Genomic DNA, 22578 nt, shown 5'->3' on the forward strand with positions numbered 1-22578 from the left:
GTGAAACCCCGTCTCTACTAAAAAATACAAAAAACTAGCCGGGCGTGGTGGCGGGCGCCTGTAGTCCCAGCTACTCGGGAGGCTGAGGCAGGAGAATGGCGGGAACCCGGGAGGCGGAGCTTGCAGTGAGCTGAGATCCAGCCACTGCACTCCAGCCTGGGCCATAGCTCGAGACTCCGTCTCAAAAAAAAAAAAAAGAGATTCAGTGTGGAGGGAAGTATCTCTTTCGGGTCTGTCTACTCTGCGGGACTCAGGAAAAGCTCACACCAGGTGGATGCTGTTATGTCACCATGGGTAAAGGAGACCCCAACAAGGCGAGGGGCAAAATGTCCTTGTATGCCTTCTGCATCTCACTCTGGACATATCACTTCGGCCTTCTGAGTCTCAGTTTCCCCAACTGCCGCCTTGTGCTTTTGGGTTTGATGACAGAGGTCCTCGTCCTGAATTTTTTTTTTTTTTTAGACAGGATCTCGTTATGTCGCCCAGGCTGGAGTGCAATGGCGCGATCTTGGCTCACTGCAACCTCTGCCTCCCAGATTCAAGTGATTCTCCTGCCTCAGCCTCCTGAGTAGTTGGGATTACAGGTGCCCACCACCATGTCCAGCTAATTTTTGTATTTTTAGTAGAGATAGGGTTTCATCATGTTGGCCAGGCTGGTCTTGAACTCCTGACCTAGGTGATCCACCCACCTCAGCCTCCCAAAGTGTTGGGATTACAGGTGTGAGTCATCTTTTTTTTGGAGTGCTGTGGTGTGATCTTGGCTCACTGCAACCTCCACCTTCTGGGTTCAAGTGATTCTCCTGCCTCAGCCTCCCTAGTAGCTGGGACTACAGGCGTGCACTACCATGCCTGGTTAACTTTTTTGGGCTTTTAGTAGAGCTGGGGTTTCGCCATGTTGGCCAGGCTGGTCTCAAACCCCTGATCATAGGTGATCCTCCCACCTCGGCATCCCAAAGTGTTGGGATTACAGGCATGAGCCACCGTGCCTGGCTTTTGTCCTGAGTTTTTTAGAGAGGTGTAAAAATATTTTTTTTTTTTTGTGATGGAGTCTCACTCTGTCGCCCAGGCTGGAGCGCAGTGGCGCAATCTCCGCTTGCTGCAAGCTCCGCCTCCCAGGTTCACACCATTCTCCTGCCTCAGCCTCCCGAGTAGCTGGGACTACAGGCGCCTGCCACCACGCCAGGCTAATTTTTGTATTTTTAGTAGAGGTGGGGTTTCACCATGGTCTCGATCTCCTGACCTTGTTATCTGCCTGCCTCAGCCTCTGAAAGTGCTGGGATTACAGGCGTGAGCCACCACACCCAGCTCCAAAAAGGTTTTTTTTTTTTTTTTTTTTTTTTTTTTTGAGACGGAGTCTTGCTCTGTAGCCCGGGCTGGAGTGCAGTGGCTGGATCTCAGCTCACTGCAAGCTCCGCCTCCCGGGTTCACGCCATTCTCCTGCCTCAGCCTCCCCAGTAGCTGGGACTACAGGCGCCCGCCACCTCGCCCGGCTAGTTTTTTGTATTTTTAGTAGAGACGGGGTTTCACCGTGTTAGCCAGGATGGTCTCGATCTCCTGACCTCGTGATCCACCCGTCTCGGCCTCCCTACGTGCTGGGATTACAGGCTTGAGCCACCGCGCCCGGCCAAAAGGTTTTAAACCTACTTATTTTCTGCCTTAATAGGCCTTTGAACAGATTTTACTTTGCCTAGACTATTCTTCTTACTCTTGTCTACCTGGCACACTCCTACTTGAACTTCAAAACCCCAGCTTCAACACCCTCTTCACCATGCAGTCCTCTCTGAAGCCCTAGGCAGACATTTCAACCCACCCTGAGATCCTGCATATGGGAGTGTCTGGTCCAGGTTCTCTCTCCCCTAGACCAGGGGCTTTCTGATGTCGGGACAGACAGCTGAGTCCTCAGACCCTGGGTTTTCCCAGCTCACGACCAAGCCTTGATTAGAAGTCACTGAACGAACTCCTGGACAAATCAACTCTAGTTTCCGGGGGTTGGAATGGGGGCAGGGGCCTCCAGCTTGTGGCCACTTGGGTCCAAGGAGCTGTATCAGTATTGTCATGGCTGAGACTGGGCTCGGGAGGCAGTGGTGCCTTCCACACTGGATTTGCCTTCACTAGCTCAAGTCACAGGAAAAGTGCCCCTGGACTCCGGCTCCCCACTCAGGGCAGCCTCCCACCACAGCCACCCAGAAGAGGTGCCCCTCAGGCCCCCATGGCCCTGCCTGAAAGGACTCTGCTTTCTTGGGGGTAGCCCCTGGGACTTACCCAAACCCCCATGTTCCTGTCACCATGTTGCAGTGTCCAGATCTGCATTTGGTTAGGGAGAGAGATTAATGAACAGAGAGAACTTTGGGTGAGAAAGTATGTCCGACAGGCCCAGAGGTGATTCTTTTATTTCATTATTTATTTATTTATTTGTTTTTGAGATGGAGTCTCACTCTGTTGCCCAGGCTGGAGTGCGGTGGCACCATCTCAGCTCACCGCAACAACTACCTACCAGGTTCAAGCGATTCTCCTGCCCTAGTCCCCTGAATAGATGGGATTACAGGCACCTGCCATCATGCCCACCTAATTTTTGTACATTTAGTAGAGACAGGGTTTCATTATATTGGCCAGGCTGGCCTCAAACTCCTGACCTCAAGTGATCCATCCGCCTCAGCCTCTCAAAGTGCTGCGATTATAGGCATGAGCCACTGCGCCTGGCTGGTGATCATTTTAGTAGCTTTTGAGGGAGTCTCAGTTTAAAAGTCTGGGGTGAGTAAGCCCCAGTGGGGGAGGTGGCACATGCAGAGGCCTGGAGGGGGTTCTGAGAGAGGAAGAAAAAAGGGCTGCTGTACCATAAAGCAGGTTTCATTTCACCAGCACGGTGCAGAAGAGGAAACTGAGGCTTGAGGAGGTAAAAGCACGTGCTGGGGTCTCAGGAGACCCAGGCAGGGTGGGATTCGAACCCAGAGCCTTGGGAGTCCCAGCCCCTTCCGGACAGCGGAAGGACCTCAAGGGATTGGCCTGGAAGGTAGCCCCGCCTCTAAGAGAGACCACGCCCCCACAGCTGGAGGCCCCGCCCCGCGGCATGACCGGAAGTGCGCGGGGCCCCCAAGATGGCGCCCGAAACCCGGAAGTGAGCGGCGGCCGCTGCGAGGCTCGGAGAAACTGAGGCGCTACGGGCTCCGCGCCCGGCCAGACCCGGGCTCGAGGTGAGGCTCTGGTTGCGACCCCCGCCCCCACTCCACCGCATCCCCTGCCTGGCCCGACTCCGCCTGTGGGTCCGGCGCTCCCCGCGGACCCCTGCGCCCGGGGCTGGGGGTTCTGGGGGCCGCGGGGCGGGGGCGAGCGCGGCGCGACCCCTGCTCTCCGCTGCGACCCGTTCCGACCCCGCCCTCCGCCGCCAGCGTTGACTTCGGGCTGCACCGCGACCACCGCCGTGAACCTTGACCTGCTCCCACCCCCGGCGACCCCCTGCCGTGAACCCTGACCCCACCTTCCACGACAACCTTCCCAGCCTTTCCTTCCCGCTCTTCCCGGTGCCTCCCTGTCCCACGCTGCTTGGTGACCCCCGACCTTTCGTTTTCTGGTAACCCTTGACCCCGCACTCCTCGGTGCCCCCGAGCCCCGTGGTGACCCCGCATCCGCTTTTCCTCGGTATCCTGCCCTTCCCTTTTGGGGACTCTCGACTCTGTGCGCCTCGTGACCCCCGATCTCTCCTGCCTCCCCGATTCCTGACTCCAGGCTCCTTGGGCGTTCGTGCGCCTTCCTCCTCCTTGTCCCCGGTCCCAGGGCCCCTGCCCTCTCGGCCCCGCAGCGCAGTCCTCTCTCCCTCCCTCCCCCAGCTCCCCCCGCCGCTCCCGCCCCCGGGGCCTCCGACTTGTCTTCTGGGGCATAGTTTCTCGGTTTCTGCGTGGAGGTCCCCCGGTTTGGGATGGGGGCTTGCTGATATTAGGTGACCCTGGGGCCGTCTGGGCGGAGTCTGCAGAGCGTGTTTGGGGTGGGAGTGCGGGTCGCATTCAAACCCGGCTTCCAGGGACAGGCGGGAGGGAGGGTAGCGGGCTGAGATGGCCCGAGTGGGGCCCGGTGAATGGGAAGTGTGTCGGTGAATGGGAAGCGCCGGCCGCCTGGTGGGTCCTGTCCCCCGTAGGGCGCTCTTCCCACCACCCCAGAGCCCCGAAGAATAAGGCTGGTGGGGCCTGGAGGGATCAATCCCCAGACTGACCTGGGGCTTGGCGGGCAGGCGTTGTGGAGAGCCCAGCCAGCACCTCCAGGGATGCCGGGCACGGATGGTGCTGGGGCAGGGACGGTGGGTGTCTCCTCGGATGAACTGATTAACATTCTGAAAAGAAAAAAAAAAAAAAAAAAATCTATAAAATGTGTAGTCGGGTCTTCCCCTGGCTGCTTCTTCCCGGAATGCCTGTTGGTCCCGCCTGCTCGGGAACGTCCTTCCTGCCTGTGACTGCCGGGACGGGATGGGTTTGGTGCCATCTGTTGCACGCCCTGTCAGCGAGAGTGCCCAGCCTCGGAGCTGGCCTGTGCTGATGCTGGCTGCCAGTTTTGTGGGTAGGGGGGTGCGGTGAGTGTTTTACGGAGGGGCAGAGGGAGCCGAGGTTCCAGAGAAGAGTATGGAAGGAGCCAGGGCCCCAGGGCCGCAGACCCCATGGGGAGCCAGCCCAATTACACGGGAATTACAGGCTTCAAACTTTCTTCCAGGCCTCTTCCTCTGGGCCAGGGCAGCCGGCGCTGCTTCCTGACTGAGGGGTGCTGTGCTGTTTTGGGTGCTCTCCCTGGGATGGGGCTCCCTGACTCGGCCCTGGAAGATGAGCGGTGGGGACCTGGGACCCAGAGCGTTTGTGGCAGGCCAGGCAGGTGCCGTCCACGCCCTTTCTTCCCAGACAGCCTCTGGCCTTCAGGGATCTGGCTGCCCAGCCCTGGATTTTCCCAGGGGTGTCCCCGGTCGTGGGGTGATGGCTTCTCACAGTGGCCTGCTCTGGGCCACCTTCAGAGTTCTTGCCAAGTAAAGGGCGAATTTGAGATCTGGGCCCCTCAGTGGGTGGGATGGAGAACAGCAGGATAGGGGCCCCAGGTTCTCCCACAGCAGGGGAGACGCAGGCAGGCTCTCGCCCTTGGAGAGGGAAGGACTTGGAAGGCGCCTGCCAGCCCCTGGAGTGTGATTTCAGAGCACAGGGAGGAGGCTTTTGTTTAACTCTGAGGATCCCAGGAGACATCTGCCCACACCTGCCAGGAGCCAGAAGGACCCTGGTGTGGAGGGGGCTGTGCAGGCAGGGGCTGGACTTCCAGTGGGAGGGAGCCTGTGAGGCAGAGCACAGAAGAGGCAGCAGGAGCTTCGCTCATCCATTCACTCTCGGTTGGAGTCTGGGCTAGACAGGAGGTGCCCAGGTGTGCAGGTGTGGAGGAGAGGGTGCAGCTTCCCCAGCCGCACGACCGTGGGCAGTCACTGCCCTCTCACCTGGTGGGGAAACCGAGGCGGAGAGAGGTTGCGCCAGCCACCTCTAGACCCCCCCATCTACTTGCTGCCCAAGGCCTCCCCCACCCTCGGGGGTGTGACCAGCTTGGGCTTCGCCCAACCCGGCTCCAGCAGAGTCACGGATGCCCCTCCGGCAGGGCCCAGGCGGAAACGCCAACACCGCGAGAGTGAGCTCTGCCCTGAACAAAGAAGCAACTGTCTGCAGAACCAGTCCAGCTCCCAGAGGCCCCCCTCCCAGGGGGCCCTCATGCTGGGGGGGTGGGATCAGCTCTGGGAAGGGGGCGGTGTCATGTAATCCACAGCTGTAAACACTCCTGGAGGCGGTGTGGAGGCAGTCCCCCATGGCGCCAGCGCGGCCCCGGGGGCTGTGCATGTGTGTGTACACGTGTCTTTGTGTATCTACATGTTGTGCCATGTGCATGCACGTGTGTGTTGTATGCCTGTGTGTTGTATGGAGGTGTGTATTCTGTGCGTCGTACGGACGCGTGTGCGTTCTGTGTGCGTCGTACGGAGGCGTGTGCCTTCTCCGTGTGTGAATGTGCGTGCCCGTGGCTGTGTGCTCCTGTGCATGTGTGTGTTGTTTGTGTGTTTCTTACGCGTATGTTTTATGGGTACACGGTGTGTGTGCCTGTGCACCCGTGTTTGTGTGTTGTGTGTGTGCCTGTGTACGCATGTTCATGAGTCTGTTATGCATGCGTGTATTTTGTTGTGTGTTGCCCATGCCTGTGTGCCCATTCTCGTGCGTTGTGTGTGTGTTTTGGTGGTTGTGTGTATTTTGTGTGTGTTCTCATGTGTGTGTTGCATGTTGCCTGTGCTTGCGTGTGTGTTGCTCACGCGTGTGTGTTGTGTGTGTGTGTGTTGTGGGTGCGTGTGTATCACCTGTGCACCCGTGCTTGTGCAAACGTGTACTCTGTGTGCATGTTGCGTGTGCACACGTTGCTTGTGCACCTGTGCTCGTGTTATGCACGTGTCCTGTGTGTGTGTGTGTTGTGTGCTGCCTGTTCCCATGAACCCCTGCCTGTGCGTGTCTTATGCATATGTGTTTTGTATGTTTGCGTGTGTTATGTGCACATGTGCGTGGCCTGTGTCTGTGTGCACATGTGCGTGTGATTTGTTGTGGGCAGGCCTGGAGTGCCTCCAGTCACTTTTTCCACAGCCAAGGGCTGTGTGGTCAGACAGCACACGGGGAGGGCTGGGTGTGTCCAGCTGCCTGTTGTAGCCTGAGAGCGAGGTCACCCCGACCTGGTTCTCGTCCTGGCCTGCCCGCTGTCCGCCCAGCAGTGTGGGTGGACTCTCAGCCCTGCCCCTCGCCTCTGCGCCCTCGCCCCCAGTCCCTGGGAGGTCAGCTGGCACCTGCACCCTCGGGCTGGGACGAAGAGCAGACTGCCAGCTCCGTGGTCACCTTGCCTCCTTGCTGGGAGGTGCGGTCACCCTTCACAGGGCCCAGGACTCAGGAGAGGGCTCAGCCCTGGGGGCGAAGGCAAACCTGGGGTTCTGGCCAAGACGGGGATTTCGGATGTGTGGGCCCCATCTGCTCTCGCCCAGGGCCTTCTGGGCCCCGTGAGGAGGTGGAGGTTAGATCTGCTGTGTGCCCAGCACGGATGCTCTGCGGAGGCGTGCTCGCGGAGAGACGCCAGACACAAAAGGCCACTGCACGTGACTCCGCTCATGTTATGCGTCCACAGCAGGGCAGCCCACAGATGGGACGTAGACGTGTGGTCACGTGTTCAGAGCAGGACAGTCCACAGACGGGAAGTGGACGTGTGGTTGCAGGGGCCGTAGAAGGGTGGGGAGTGACTGCTACTGGGGACAGGGCTGTTTTTTGGGGGAACGGAATGTTCTGGAATTAGAGGCTATGGTGGTCCGCCTCAGAATACATCGAAACCTTTGCGTCAGATGCTCCAGACAGGTGCCCCTCCTGGTGTGGATTGTATCTCAGGGAAAATAAGTGTTTAACAGAAAGTAAGACCTGCCTGTCCTTCAGAATCCCCTGTTGTTACCACAGGGTTGAGCGTGGTGTCCCCAGGAACCGGCCAGGCAGCCCTGCAGCCAGCTTGCATCGGGGGCGCTGGGCAGCCGTCCTGTCCCGGCCCCTAGGGCAGCAACGGTGATGGCGTCACCCCACCCCCCAGGGGCCCCTCGGCCAGGCCCCGCTCTGCCCCTGAACCACTCGCTGCTTCGGGGGGCAGGGAATGCTGCACTGTACTCGAAGGGGCCCAGGGGACTCCTGGCATGAGGGGGACAGGCCTTGGGCCACATGGGCGGCACGCAGGGTCTGGTCAGCCTGAGGGTGCCTGGTGGTCCAGGCGGAGGCCCTCTGAGAGCTCAGCGTGGCAGCGTGGCCCTGAAGCTCAGTCCCATGGAGGCCTCAGCCTGGGGCCGCGCACGTGCCCTGTGCCCTGGCTCTCCTGCGGATTTTCCTGGGCCTCTCGCCCTGGACAACCCCATGAGTGATGGGGTGGGAGGAGGGGCCCGGAGAGTCGTGGCGGAGTCAGCTCCCTGCAGGCACCGTGCAGTGCCGGGCTTGGGAGTGCTGGGCCCTGGCTGGGGTCAGCAGATGGGACTGGCGGGCCTGGTGCCCCGCTGTCTCAGTGACCTGCTTCGTGACTCGTGCCTGCGCTTCCCGGAGCCCTGCGATGAGCCTCCGTCCCCAGCAAGAACAAGCGCCCAAGTGAAACTGAAAGAGGTGGCCTTGGCCTGGGTTCCAGGCCCCGCTGTGTTTTGAAAGTGATGTGCGCCCGGGTCTGGCAGGCGGATCCCTGACGTTTCCTGGGAGTTGCTGCTGTGTGGCTCCTGGGGCCGAGGCCCTGGGTGCTGGGGCGTGGGGAGGGGTAGCTGGGGAGCCGTTGGGCCTGGTGGGCAGTAAAGGTTTCTGGAACTGACTCACTTGCTGGGGAGGGGCAGCCGGGGAGGGGCAGCTGGGGAGGGTCACGGAGAAAGTCCCTGCCCTGCCATGGCCCTGTACCGCCGTCGGCTGCCCATCCAGCCTGGATCGAGGAGGCGTCTTCCTCTACGTGTCAAGTAAACTGAGGAAAGCTGCCTCTGGGGTCCACTGTGCTCACCACCTGGCCTCCAGTGCCCAGGGGCCGGGTGCAACGGGTCGCAGGACCTGTGCCCAATGACCGCGGCCTCCCTGCGCTGTGAGAGGGCCAGGCTCCGTGGGAACAGACAGTCGCCAGGGTGCCTGGAACCCGTGGGTGTGAAGGGGGTTCCAAGGCCATGGGGGACGGTGAGGAGCTTCTCGGGGCGACATCACTGTGACTGGAATGTTCTCGCTGTGGGGGCCCGGAAGCTGCGGGGGGGTCTCCACTGGGCGCTGGGACTGGGCAGAGAATGGCTGTTGGTGTTGCCCGGGTGTGGCTGGGCTGACCAGGGGCATTTTCGGGGGCTTTTATCAGATCCTGGAATGACTGTGACCGCCAGGAGCTCGGGGGAGCTGCGAGCCCCCAGGTGGAGGCAGGCGCTCTCCGGGTGACCCTGAGGGCTGGGCGCCCAACACTGCCCCAGGATGGGGGCGTGGCTGCCTGAGCTGCTTGCCGACTTTGGAACATCAGGGGCTGCCACCCCCAAACCCAGACTTGTGGCTTCTCTTGAAAAACCAGATGGTCTAGAAACCTTGGCCACATTCCTGCCCGGGAGTCTCCGCGCCCCTCCCCAGGGGTGCATCTGTGTGGCCCCCTCCCCCAGCTCTGGTGAGGCGGCTCCTGCCCCACTTGGAGGACGTGGGAGGGGCAGGGAGGTTATGCTGAGAGGAGGATACTTGAGTTCCACATCCGCAGCCTCTGGGCCCCTGAAGGAGCGGGACCGTGTCCCCCAGAACCTGCTCGCGTACTCAGTGGCCGGCTTTGCCCCTGGCTGGCCATTCAGGAGCCTGGGTTTCCGTGCACGCGGCCTGACCGCAGGCTGAGACCTCATGGTCTGGCGCTGTGTCCTGCGGGTCTGGGTCAGCCCCAGAGGTGCCACGGCCCCCCCCCACCCCCTGGAGCTGTGGGTGAGGTGCCTCCCAGGGCACAGGGGCTCTGCAGAGGGACCGCCCTGGATTCCTCGGGGCCTGGCATCATCACAGATGTCCTCTCGTGGGAGTCTTCTCCGTCTGGAGGAGGGGAGGTCAGGTCAGAAGCCTGAGAGGGACCTTGCTCTGCTGACTTCTCGGAAGGAGGGATGGCGTCATGGGGTATGTAGCACCCCGAAAGTGGGGAAGTGGGGCCACGGCTCAGCAGCCGCAGGGAGCAGAATCCCACCACCTGGCTGAGCTCAGGCGTGGACTCCCCCGGAGAACCCAGACCAGGGTCCAGGACAGCAGTGCCTTGACCTTGGCCTTGGAGCCGTGGCCCTGGAGCACCAGCCCACCTGACCTCTGACCTGCTGCGCCCAGCGAGGGCGCGTGGGTGTCGTTTTCAGCAGCTGGGTTTGAGAAAAAATGGATCAGGCCCCACCGGTGAACCTGGGGTTCCTGCTTCTGTGATTTCGGGGCCTCTGTTCCCTCCCCAGGCGTGGAGCAGGGCCTCACTGTACGGCCATTGTCAGGACAGGGCAGGCAGCTCCAGCAGTCAGCACTGAAGCCTCGCTCTGGGCCGTCCCGGAGCTGCCGTCCTCAAGCCCAGCCTGAAGCCAGAAGGGACTCTTCCTCCTCCTCCAGGACCCGATGCCCTCTGGGCTCGGATGCAGGTCCTCGTGACCAAGGCTGGACTTAAGGAGCTCAAGGACAGTAGCGACTGGTCGGGCCACTTGCCCCGGGTCAGCATAGCCCGGCTGCTGGCAACGCTTGGCACCCCCAAGGAGCCAGGTGGGGAGACCTTGTGGCCTGAGGCCGCTGATGTGAGACAGTGACGGTAGCAGGTGTGGGATGGGCCAGACTACCCTCCACACGGATTGAAGACACACAAGGGCACCTCCACTTCAAAGGACCGGAAGTCTGGAGTGAGCGGGATTTCGCTTAACATCTGCTCCGGAGAAAAAGACCTGTGGGTCAGAAGGGACCACAGGCTCAAGCTCAGTGTGTTAGAAGGCTTTTAGTGGGCCGGGCACGGTGGCTCAAGCCTGTAATCCCAGCACTTTGGGAGGCCGAGGCGGGTGGATCACGAGGTCAGGAGATCGAGACAATCCTGGCTAACACAGTAAAACCCCATCTCTACAAAAAAATACGAAAAACTAGCCGGGCGAGGTGGCGGGCGCCTATAGTTCCAGCTACTCGGGAGGCTGAGGCAGGAGAATGGTGGGAACCCAGGAGGCGGAGCTTGCAGTGAGCTGGGATCCGGCCACTGCGCTCCAGCCCGGGCGACAGAGCAAGACTCCGTCTCAAAAAAAAAGAAGGCTTTTCGTGTTTGAGTGTATGAGTGTGTGTGTGTGCACGCAGGTGCGGTTGAGGTCTTGCTCTGTTGCCCAGGCTGGTCTCCACCACCTGGGCTCACGCAGTCCTCCCACCATGGCCTCCCAGCACTGGGATTACAGGCTTGGGCCACCGTGCTGGCCCCAAAAGACCAAAAATAAACACAAGACCTGAGTGGGCTCCTCACAGCAGCAGAAGCTGCGTGGAAGCTGCTTGGCTGCCACAGGAAGCCGCACCACCCTGGCCAGGTGGACAGGGCGTTTACCACCAATAGCAGTGAGGCCCGGCCATGGGGACCCTGTGCTGGAGCCCCCGCTGCCCAGCCTGGAGGGCTCTTTCTACAAAGCATTCGTGTCACGGAATCTCCTTTCCACTCCCTCACTGGGGCCTCCCTCTGGGACCTGGGGTCTGGGGTCTGGGTACTGGGATCTGGGGTCTGAGATCTGGGGCCTGGTATCTGGAGTCTGGGTACTGGAATCTGGGGATCTGGGGACCTGGGGTCTGGGATCTGGGGATCTGGGAATCTGGGACCTGGGATCTGGGGCCTGGGGTCTTGGATCTGGAGTCTGGTTCTCCAGATGTAGTTTCTGCCTAACAGGAGTCGGTCTCACGTTCCTGGCTTGGGACTCTTGCTTTGTCTGAGGGTACAGGGCTGAGTGCCAGCAACCACCACTGCGCGGCTTGGCCCTGACTCGGACCCGGGCTCCCCTCTGTTCTCAGACAGCAGTGCTGCCTTGGGAGTGCCCTGCACCCTGCGTGTATCTCAGCCACGACATCCCCCTGGCCCTGTGGCTTCCACTTTTGGGGTTGGCTTAGATGAAGCACCAAGGTCCTCCCCCAGGGCCTCCTTTACTCCCTTTCCAGGCCTTCCCTCGGCGCCGTGCTGACCGTGCCTGGTGGGGTTGTGGGGTCAGCTGAGCAGCCCTGACCTGGTAGAGCCCCCGACGGCGGGCTCAGATGTCAGGCGGGGCCACGTCAACTCCGTGTCCTCCCTCGAGTGGCGGGGGGTTGCCGCACGGGGTCGCTGGATCCTACCTGCTGGGCGTGTGGCCCTGGCTCTGGCTGGACACCTTGTTTGCTTCAGGGCAGTGGAGTCTTGACCTCTTCGGGGCACACCCTGTGGAAGACTCACAGTGCCGCCTCCTCCTCCTCCTCCTCCTCCTCCTCCTCAGTGGAGTCTTGACCTCTTCGGGGCACACCCTGTGGAAGACTCACAGTGCCTCCTCCTCCCCCTCCCCCTCCCCCTCCCCCTCCCCCTCCGTCTCCACCGCCCCTGGCATCTGGGACGCCCCCACAGTGTCCTAGCACCTGGCCCCGTGCACCGGGGAGGCTTTGTGCTGGGGCAGGACAGGAGATTTGGCAAGAGAAGCTGTCAGTTCAGCACCGCACTCCGGCTGTTCCTGCTTCTGTCCATCTCCGAGCTTGGGAACTTTCCCTCCCATGGCACCAGCCTCTTGGCCCCTCCGGAAGGCTCTGGAAGGCATGGGCAGGGGCTTCCCTGGAAATCAGGGGTGCAGTGTGAAGCCCTCACAGCCGACACCCTTGAGCCCTCCCAGGAGAGGGGCAGTGACAGCAGTGGGCCCAGCTTTCCAGAGGACCCACCCGGAGGACCCACCCGGAGGGAGGTCCTTGATCAGTGGGAGGGGAGCTTCCTGGGCGCTGGGTTCCAACCCCGTCCGCAGGACCCTGAGTCCGGCCAGTACACGGTTCCCTGTGAGAGACGCACGTGGGCTCCTGGCGTATGGGGCGGTGAGGCTGCAGTGCCCCTTCCATCGCCAGGCGGCCGGGGCCACTGCAGTTCTTCCTGGGGCGGGGAGAACTGGAAGGTCCGGAACTTGCTCGCCCTGGACCCCGGCTCCTCCGCTCCCGCCAGGCCCACCTCGTCCTCGTCCTAAACAGAGGGGCCGCCACCCAGTGTGCTTGAGAAACCGCAGGCAGTGCTGGCCGGTCTGGGGTTCCCAGGCTTCCCCAGCCCAACCTGGCCTGTGCCTGCGCATGGCAGGGTCCAAGTTCGGGAGCGGTGGCCTCTGCCCGCGGTTGGCAGCCTGGAGCCGCCGCGGTCCAGACGCCTCCTGGGATGCTGTGGAAATCCACAGACAGCCTCGTGCCGCCTCACTCCAGGGCACGCTGGGGTTAGGGCTGGAGCAGCCTTCTCCCCGGATGAGCTTCTCGTTGCGGCCGCAGCTGTGCTGCATACTGGGTGGCTTAGAGCAGCCTCTGCCTGTGCTGGAGGCCAGGAACCTGAGGTCAAGGAGTGGGCTCCAGGGGAGGACCCTTCCTGCCTCTCCCAGCTTCCAGGGCTCCAGGTGCCCTTGGTCTGTAGCCGCATCACTCCAGCCTCTGCTGTCTCCATGCGGGCCGTCTCCGGGTGTGTGGGTGTCCACATTCCTCTTTCCTCCTAAGGACATCAGTTGCTAACAGGGACATAGGCCACTCCACTCCAGCATCCTCATTGTAACCAACCCCGTGTGCAAAGACCCTGTAAGCAAATAAGGCCCCACTCACAGGTGCAGGTGGATGTGAGCCTGGGGGGACAGTAGTCACCCCGTGCCCTCTCTGTCCCTGGTAGTCCCTCCTGGACGTCAGGACCAGCCTCCAAATCATCACTTACCAGAGCCTGTCTTGGCCTTGTGGCCCGCGGGCACTGTGGGGTCTGATCCTGTCCCCGTACATCGCCAGCACAGGCTGTCCCTGGGGCTCTGCCCCGTCCACATTGGTGGCCCTACAGCCCCGGGGTCCCCTCCCCTCTGCCAGTTGGAGTCTGGAATGCGGGTGGATGATAGTCTGCCACTGAACGCTGTCCGGCGGCTGGCCTGGGTGTGCATGACGTCAGCTGGTCTCCAGGGTCCTCACACGGGGCCTCAGAGACACCAGCGTCAGGTTTCCGGCCTCCATTTCTCGCCTGGGTGTGCACGTAGCTGGTCTACAGGGCCCTACATGGGCTGGAGACGCCAGCGTCAGGTTCCTCGCCTCTGTTCCTCTGTGTGTCGGATGAGGGGCTAGACCAGCTCTGGGGATGGGGTTGAAGGTCAGGATGGTCTCTCTTGGTCTGAAGGTTGGGCTCCACCCCACGAAGCTGGGAGAAGGTTTCCAGCCTGGAGAAGTCTGGTCCCTCAAGGCTGATGTCAGCTGGTCCCTCCGCGGCGTCAGCCTCCTGCCTCTGGCGCGCTCGTTTGGGTGAGAGGAAGCCAGAGATCCCCCTTGCAGGGGTTGAGATCCAGGCCCCCGCCCCCACAGCGTTTATTTTCTTTCTTTTTTTTTTTTGTTTTTGAGAAGGCGTTTCGTTCTTGTTGCCCAGGCTGGAGTGCAATGGTGAGATCTCAGCTCACTGCCGTCTCTGCCTCCCAGGTTCAAGTGATTCTCCTGACTCAGTCTCCTGAGTAGCTGGGATTACAGGTGCGCACCATCACGCCTGGCTAATTTTTTTGTATTTTTAGTAGAAATGAGGTTTCACCATGTTGGCCAGGGTGGTCTCAAACTCCTGACCTCAAGTGATCCACCCACCTTGGCCTCCCAAAGTGCTGGGATTGCAGGTGTGAGCCACCATGCCCGGCCCCCCAACAGCGTTTCTGAGGACAGAGAGGGAAGGCGGCACCCTCTGGAGGAGAGGCGGGGTCTGGGGCCCCAGGGACTGTGGGTCTTCATCCCGAGGTCTGTAAGCTGCTGCTGGGCCAGAGCAGAAGGCTGTGGTTTAAGTGGACACCCTTGGACTGGTGGGCAGGTGGGTGTGGAGGGTGGAGGGAAGATGGACAGTTCCCATAGCTTCATTCATGGACAGGCAGGTTGGCAGGGGGTGGGGGACCCAGCTGGCCCTGGGGGAGGAAACGCACACGTGGCACTCCACGGATCCCGAGACGCAGGCATCAGCGTGTTGCTCAGCGTGATGCACACATGGAACTTTCGGGGCCCCTGGGGTGCAGGTGTCGGGCATGTTGGTCATTGTGCACCAGTTGAGGTGCCCTTGGGAGACCTGGCCCTGTGCCTTGTGGTACGGGGGGTCCACCCGTGGTCCATGCTTCCTGGACCCTGGACACCGAGCCTAGGCCAGTGGCACCCTGGTCCTTTCAGGGGCAGGCTGGGCTCTGAGCAGACAGCGAGGCCAGGGAGGGAGGACTGGGTCTGGGCCCGAGCCTGGAGCCTCCCCTGTGATTGACTTTTGGGCTGCACGGGGGATGAGGGTCAGAGCTACAGCCCATGTGGCCAGGTGCCGCCCGCGTGCCTGTGGTTTGCCAGGCTGGCCGCCTTCTCCCGCGTGAAGGTTTACGGCAGCTGAGGATGTGGCTTCTCCCACAGCTGGCAGAGGGCCTGGCGGGCAGCGGAGCCATGAGCCCAACGTGTTTTCCCAGTTCATGCTGGGAATTAGGTTTTTTTAAAGTCTTATTTTGAGATGGAGTGTCACTCTGTTGCCCAGGCTAGAGTGCAGTGGCAGGATCTCGGCTCACTGCAGCCTCTGCCTCATGGGTTCAAGTGATTTTCCTACCTCAGCCTCCTGAGTAGCTGGGATTACAGGTGTGTGCTGCAACACGGGCTATTTATGTGTGTGTGTGTTTAGTAGAGACGGGGTTTCACCACGTTGTCCAGGCTGGTCTCGAACTCCTGACCTCAAGTGATCCGCCTGCCTTGGCCTCCCAAAGTGCTGGGATTATAGGCGTGAGCCACCACACCCAGCCACACTTTTTACTTTTGAGATAATTGCAGATTTGTGGCTCTAGTAAGAAGTGACACAATTACGACAAGCGGCCGGGCGCGGTGGCTCAAGCCTGTAATCCCAGCACTTTGGGAGGCCGAGACGGGCGGATCACGAGGTCAAGAGATCGAGACCATCCTGGCTGACACGGTGAAACCCCGTCTCTACTAAAAAATACAAAAAACTAGCCGGGCGAGGTGGCCGGCGCCTGTAGTCCCAGCTACTCGGGAGGCTGAGGCAGGAGAATGGCGTGAACCCGGGAGGCAGAGCTTGCAGTGAGCTGAGATCTGGCCACTGCACTCCAGCCTGGGCCACAGAGCAAGACTCCGTCTCAAAAAAAAAAAAAAAAAAACAGTTACGACAAGCAGTGATAACAGAGATTGCCATGCGTGTGTTTTCCTCGGTGGTAAAGTCTCGTAAAATGAGAGAACAGTGTTACCACCTGGATACTGATGTTGGCGAGGGCCACCTTCCCCATTGTGTGGTGGCAGGTGTGAGCGTGTTTGCAGACGCAGGTGGGGGTGCCCGTGCAGGCACAGGCGCCATTGGGGTGTATGTACAGTTGTGGGTGGGGTGCGTGTGTGGGTTCCTGTGTGGGTGCAGGTGTGGATGCCTGTTAAGTTTTATTTATTTTTCTGAGACAGGGTCTTGCTCTGTTACCCAGGCTGGAGTGCAGTGGTGTGATCATAGCTCACTGCAGACTCAAACTCCTGGGCTCAAACAATCCTCCCACCTCAGCCTCCCGGTTAGCTGGGATTACAGATGCCTGTCACCACGCCTGGCTAATTTTTTTTTTTTTTTTTTTTTTTTTTGAGACGGAGTTTCGCTCTGTCGCCCAGGCTGGAGTGCAGTGGCCGGATCTCAGCTCACTGCAAGCTCCGCCTCCCGGGTTCCCGCCATTCTCCTGCCTCAGCCTCCCAAGTAGCTGGGACTACAGGCGCCCGCCACCTCGCTGGGCTAGTTTTTTGTATTTTTTAGTAGAGACGGGGTTTCACTGTGTTAGCCAGGATGATCTTGATCTCCTGACCTCGTGATCCGCCCGCCTCGGCCTCCCAAAGTGCTGAGATTACAGGCGTGAGCCACCGCACCCGGCTGCCTGGCTAATTTTTAAATTTTTTTTGTAGAGATAAGGTGTTGCTATGTTACCCATGCTGGTCTTGAACTCCTGGCCTCAAGCGATCCTCCCACCTTGACCTCCCAAAGTGCTGGGATTACAGGTGTGAGCCACTGTTCCTGGCTGTATTATTTTAAAAAAGAAGAAAATCTTAACTTTAAAAGGCCCCATCTCTGCCCCCGCCCAGGGTGTGGAGTGGTCCCTGAGCCCTGTGTCCCCAACAAAGGAGGCCCACAGCCTCGGGGCCAGGAGGACGCCTGCAAAGGCCCCAGGCACCATCTGTGGCTGTGACAAGGTCCTGCCGGCTCACCTGGGGTCAGGATGTCCATCTGGCTGGCCAGCCCCTGGGGCAGCTGTAAGTCGGCTCCTCCCCGAAGGCCTGGCCCCACCCCCTTGGCTCCTGGGGGAAGGGAGGGGATCAGCTGTCACCCTCCCGGCCCTGCCTGCCTGACGACTCTTTCACAAGGCAGCAGAGCCCTGACACCCACCGCCTGGGACAGGGAGGCTCCAGGCCTCACAGGTGACCCACACAGCTCCCTGTGTAATTCTGATTACCTTGGCAGCAGACTTGAGAACTTGTAGAAAATTTCAAGTAGAGAGGTGGAAAGCGTAGTGTGATGTGGCCGTCCTGGGCATCCTGAGACCCACTTCCTCGGGGCCCGGGAGGTCAAAGCTGTATTGCGGCAGGAAAGCACATCCCAGTTACCCCAGAAGCTGAGGTACAAAAATCACTTGAACCTGGGAGGCGAAAGTTGCAGTGAGCTGAGACCACCTGGTGGGTCCAGGCGGCTGCCCCTGCTCTGTAGCCTCGCCCTGTGTGTCCTGCCCCGGGTCTCCCCACTGCCCTTCAGGGGTGTCCACCGGGCACTCACTGCAGCCAGGTGGCCGCCATCGTAATGCTGGGCCTCCTGTGAGTCCGCCGTGCAGACCCCTTGAGGCCTGGGCAGGGGTGTGGGAGTGGTTTCTTCATGGGCTCTTGGTGCCTGAAGTTGGCTGTAGCCAGTGGCTGGGGGCTGCCCCTGAGGGCCTGGGGACTTGGTGCCTGAAGTTGGTTGTAGCCAGTGGCTGGGGGCTGCCCCCGAGGGCCTGGGGACCGTGAGCAGCTTGCTGGGGCCCATCCGGGCTGCAGGGATACAGGTGAGCAGCTGCACTTCCTCAGCCAGGCCCAGCCCTTCCCGCTCCCTCAGCAGCTGGGTCAGGCTGCCGGCCTCACTACCGGGGCGGCTTCCCCCATCACAAACAGGTGCCAGGCGCAAGCTGCTCCCCAGCACCCACAGCCGGAGGGTGAGTGCTGCCCCTGGGGTGGAATGTGTGAAAGGGTGGTGTGGGAGTGTGGCTGCATGGTGGGGCAGGCGGGGGCACCCGGAGGCCAGTGGCTGCAGAGAGCAGCACCGGCATGGGCGGGGACAGTGCTGGACACTTGGGTCTCCCTCACCCGCCTCCCTTCCCTGGCCCCCCCCTGCTCTGCCGCTGCCCAGCTCTGTGGGGGGTGAAGTCGTCTCAAGCAGGCACCTTGGCCTAGGAGCAGAGGAACCTCATGGATGTCTTGACTGTGTCCCCTGCTGTCCCCCCACTGTCCCCCTGCTGTCCTCCTGTCCCCCGTCCCCCTGCTGTCCCTCTGTCCCCCGCTGACCCCCCACTGTCCCCTGCTACCCCCCATCCCCCCAATGTCCCTCACTGGGCTGAGCCTGCCTTGGCTCCAGCCCTTCAGGCTCCGTGTTGAGGGATGAAGCACTTTGTCTGCGGGGGTCAGGACCCGAGACGGCCTGCGGTGTCCTCCCCACCAGACGGTCCTGGCAGCCAAGTTGGGGCCTGGCCAGGTGCCTGGAGCTTGCAGGGCTCTCTGCCCCATATTAGCTGAGCCTTGTGAAATCCGCCAGCTCCCCCACCCCCCGGTCCTAGGATGCCACGCTGCGCGCCTGCCAGGTAAAGGGTGACCACCCTGTCCTCAGCCTCTCTGGAGGCCAGTGGGCGGCAGTCACGGCCGCAGGTGGGGTCACGGCCGTGGGGCGGCAGTCACGGCCGTGGGGCGACAGTCACGGCTGTAGGCGGGGTCATGGCCACAGGTGGGGTCACGGCCGTGGAGCAGCAGTCATGGCTGCAGGTGGGGTCACGGCCGTGGAGCGGCAGTCATGCCTGCAGGTGGGGTCACGGCCGTGGGGCGGCAGTCACGGCTGCAGGTGGCGGTCATGGTTGTGATGTCACCGGAGGCCGCGTGGCTGCTCTGTCCCGTGACGCACTCCTCATGGCTGCGGCTCTGCGGTGTTCCTGGACACCCGGGGGCCTGCTCCTTGCCGTCTTCAGGTCCTGGGAAGGAGGGAGCACCTTGTGCCTGCTGGGAGGATCTCGGCTGAGGTAACGCGGCCTCGAGGGACCGTGCGGCAGCCTCTGCGGGGCTCCATCACACGGCCGTGCTCGCTCGCCCAGGACTTGCAGCCTCCTCAGGCCTCCGTGTCTGCCTTTGCTGGCATGGGCCTTGAGATGCCTGCCGGCTGTGCCAGGCGACCAGAACCCAGGCCTGGGTGGAGTGCTCTGGGGTGTGCCAGGGTCCTCCTGTGGTCTCGGTTATGGCTCTGCGGCCAGCGTCTTCTCAGGGTCTCTGCTTTGCCGTGGCGAACGTGGGCACAGCGTGGCCTGAGCTCCTGAGTCTGGCTCTGGGGTCACGTCGAGGCTCCACCTAGGGGTCTCCGTGTCCACATCAGAAAGTGCAGAGGTCACAACCTTGTTCAGCAAGAGGACGGCAGGAGAACCGGGCCCCGTGGACACAGTTCCCCATCTGCAGACGTCTTGGGTCTCGGGGAGGAGTGCAGAGGGGTGAAGGAGCTCCACAAGACAGGTGCTCAGGGACCCCCAGGCGGAGGGTCCAGGCAGTGGCCAGTTCAGAACATCAGGAGGCTGAGCTGTCGCTGCAGTGTGGAGTGAGACCCTGGGGCATCCAGCCGGGAAGACAGGGACCTTGGCAGGCTCAGGAGAGAGGAGCGGGAGGCGGCCGCAGTTACCCGGACTCAGGAGAGAGAAGCGGGAGGCGGCCGCAGTTACCCGGACTCAGGAGAGAGGAGCGGGAGGCGGAACAGTTACCCGGACTCGGGAGAGAGGAGCGGGAGGCGGCCGCAGTTAGCTGGTTCCTCGGATTCTCCCGGCTCTTGGTCCTGTCTGAGGTTCTGTCTTCCCAGCCGTTGTCCTGCCTGGGCCACCAGCGCCTTCATCTTTCTCTTTTACGACGACTCCCTTGAAGACCTGATTTCAGAAGGAAGCCACATCTCCCTCCGAAGTCAGCGTGGAAAGTGCGGGTCCTCCCCAGCGTGGGAACCGTGTGACCCCCCCGCACCGCGCATCCCTCCAGTCACGGGACTCACGCCTAAAAGTAAAGCCAGACGAGGGCACAGCTCTGGTGCCTGCTGGGCGTTTGGCTGGCCCGCGGCTCTGAGGCTCGGTCTGTGTCACTGGGGCTGCATGGCAGAGGTGGCGTTGGGGTGCTCTCAGGCCCCAAGACCCCGCCCAGTGCCCCCTGGGGTTTATCCTGGGGATGGGGCAGCTGGATGCCCCAGGGACATGGCGTGGTCACAGCTGCTGCAAGAAATGGTGGTGGAGTCGATGGGGGAAGGGTGTGGAGGGCTCAGGACCACGGGGCCGGGAGCCAGCCGTTGGGGGCGTGGGCCCTCGGACAGGACGGAGCCTGCAGGCGGGGCTGGGGGCTGCGGGAGAGCCTGGGGGTCAGGGTGGCAGGGGTTGTGCGATACGGCCGAGGACAGGGCGGGAGGCGATGGGGGACCGGCAGTGCGTGGAAAGGCAGATGTGGGTCCTGAGGGGTGGCAGAGGGCGAGCGTTCTCAGGAGTGGGCACAGCCTGAGGTGTTGGGTTGTGGGAGGACGTAGGGGTGGGCCCCAGGCCAGGATCACCCAGCCCGGCACCCACGCATCCCCTTCTGTCTCCGGATGGGCCTGTCCTGGGCAGTTCATAGTAGTGGGGTCACATGCTGTGTGGCCATCTGTGTCTGGCGTCTCTCATAGAGCGTGACGTCCTCAAGGTGCGTCCACGCTGTGGCCTGGGGCAGGGCCTCGCTGCTGTTCACGGCTGGCTGGGTTGTGTTCCGGCACGTGGATGGGCCACGCCACATGCTGGTCCACTCGCCCGTCCGTGGACGCTGGGCTGCTTCCGCCGGCCGCTGTTGTGAGTGGTGCTGCCGTGGGTGTGCATGGGCACGTTTCTGTGTGGTGTGGAATTGCGGGGTGGTGTGGTGACTCCGGCGTTAGCCTCTTGAGGAATCCCAGTCTGCCAGGCGGCCGCGTGAGGTTCCGGCTCCGCCTCCTGGTTCTGGGCCCTGACTCTTGGTTGGTTGTGCCTGTTGTCCGCATTGCTCTCCTCCCCCATCCCCTCCTGGTCTAGGTCTCCACACCCTGCCAGGTCCCCAAGGCGTGGACTCCAGGTCACATGCCATGTGTGAAACCCTCCCCTTGAAGAACCCGGTCCCCTGAGCCTCCTGGGGTTGCTGCCTGGAAGGGGCGTCCACAGAGGTGGGGGCTCAGAGACCGCAGGGAGGGAGGAGCTGCCAGGAGCACCGTGGTGGCCCCGGGGACTCCGACACAGGCGAGCTCAGGGCCCCTGCGGCTGGAGGGGTCCCTCAGCTATGGTGTACCCCAAGGACGGTCATGGGGTCGACCCAGAGCTGCCCAAGGTACCTCCTCCCCAAGCTTGTCCACCGTGGGCTCTGGGCCCCGCTGTCCGTCAGCTCAGGGCCGTGTGGCCTCAGAGCTGAGGAGCGTCCTGAGTGTGGAAAGGGTCAGCGTAGGTCTGGGGATGTGGCTGCCGTGAGATGGAACCTGCAGCGGGAAGGGGTGCTGACAGGAGCCAAGGGGGGTCCCCACAGGGGAGGGGCTGCTGAGCCCCAGGGCGGGGGGGTGGGCCACCCACCAGCACTGGCGAACCCCCGAGCGGGGACCCTGGCGTCAGCAGCTGCCTGGGACCCAGCGGAGCTGTTGGTGGCCACCAGCCCGCGGGGCCAGGGCGGGGTCCCAGGCTCCACCCGGTTAACCTGTCTTCCAGAGGAACATACCGAGGCTTGGAGGAGTCTGGGTGTCTGAGGTTATTCTACTCAGAAGGTGGGGCCAGGCTTTGATCCTGCCTGACCCAGAATCTTTGACGAGGGTTGGCCAAGACCCCAGATCCCAGCGGGCCTGTCCCTTCCCCTAAAGGGCAGTTCTGGCAAGGGCGTCGCAGGTCCCTGCGGGCAGCTGGAAGGGCCGCCGAGGGTCCCAGCTCTGGTGGCAGTGGGTTGTGGCGTCCTGACCACAGGGAGCAGGCAGAGGCCGCAGACGGTCAGGACGACCTGGCAGGGTGGCCCCACTGTGCCTGACCACTTCCATCTGGTCTCTGGGACAGGAGTCCCGACCACCCGCCCAGCCCCTGTTCCCCAGCCACTGTCTCTGGAGCGCTGGGCAGAGGCGTACCTCTCCCCCACGGGATTGCACAAGTGCCTGCGTGTGGCTGTACGGCAATTACTGGAAGTCCCGGAGATTTCTTCACTCCAGGGCTTGGCCGGGAGTGGCTGCCGCCTCCCCTTCCTGCTGCCCTCGGCAGTGAGCACGCTGGGTGGACGCCTGCAAAGCTTTCCCTGCCACCACAGGCCATCCTTGGTCCCTGCACTCACCGGGTAGGGCCTGGTGGGGGCTCAGCCTGGCGGGCGTCTGGCTGTGTGCCAGAGGCCGTGGGGCACGTGGGAGCTGTCCCTGGCGTCTGACGGTGTGAGGCTCGACTCTGTAGCTCAGTAGTGTTCTCAGTGGGGACACTGGTGTGTGGTTAGCCTGAAATGAGGTCTGGGCGCTTTTCCAGCTCTACGTGGCCCCTGACCCCTCTCCTTGGGAGACCCCCCTGTGGAGCCCTGCTGCGTCTGAGGGACCGGGCTGGGTCCAGCGCCGCCTGGGCGCCCCTGGTTCAGAGGTGCCGGGCCCAGGTTGGACTCTCCCTCTGCATTCTCAGAC

General features: G+C 61.9%; 1 protein-coding gene across 6 annotated transcripts in view; it reads left to right on the top strand.

Annotated features, from left to right (window-relative positions):
* The first annotated feature begins 3063 nt into the window (after positions 1 to 3063).
* SBNO2 (strawberry notch homolog 2) overlaps positions 3064 to 22578 on the top strand; it is a 70758-nt gene continuing 51243 nt past the window's right edge. For 5 of the 6 annotated variants that reach the window (XM_037994551.2, XM_037994554.2, XM_007994575.3 and 2 more), the window contains exon 1: positions 3064 to 3191. The gene's annotated coding sequence lies outside the window, so the exon portion shown is untranslated. Of the gene's footprint in view, positions 3192 to 8471; positions 8492 to 22578 lie in introns of those variants that run through there. The other variant, XM_037994552.2, reaches the window with a different exon arrangement.

This window comes from Chlorocebus sabaeus, chromosome 6 (genome assembly GCF_047675955.1).
Source record: "Chlorocebus sabaeus isolate Y175 chromosome 6, mChlSab1.0.hap1, whole genome shotgun sequence".
NCBI lineage: Eukaryota > Metazoa > Chordata > Mammalia > Primates > Cercopithecidae > Chlorocebus > Chlorocebus sabaeus.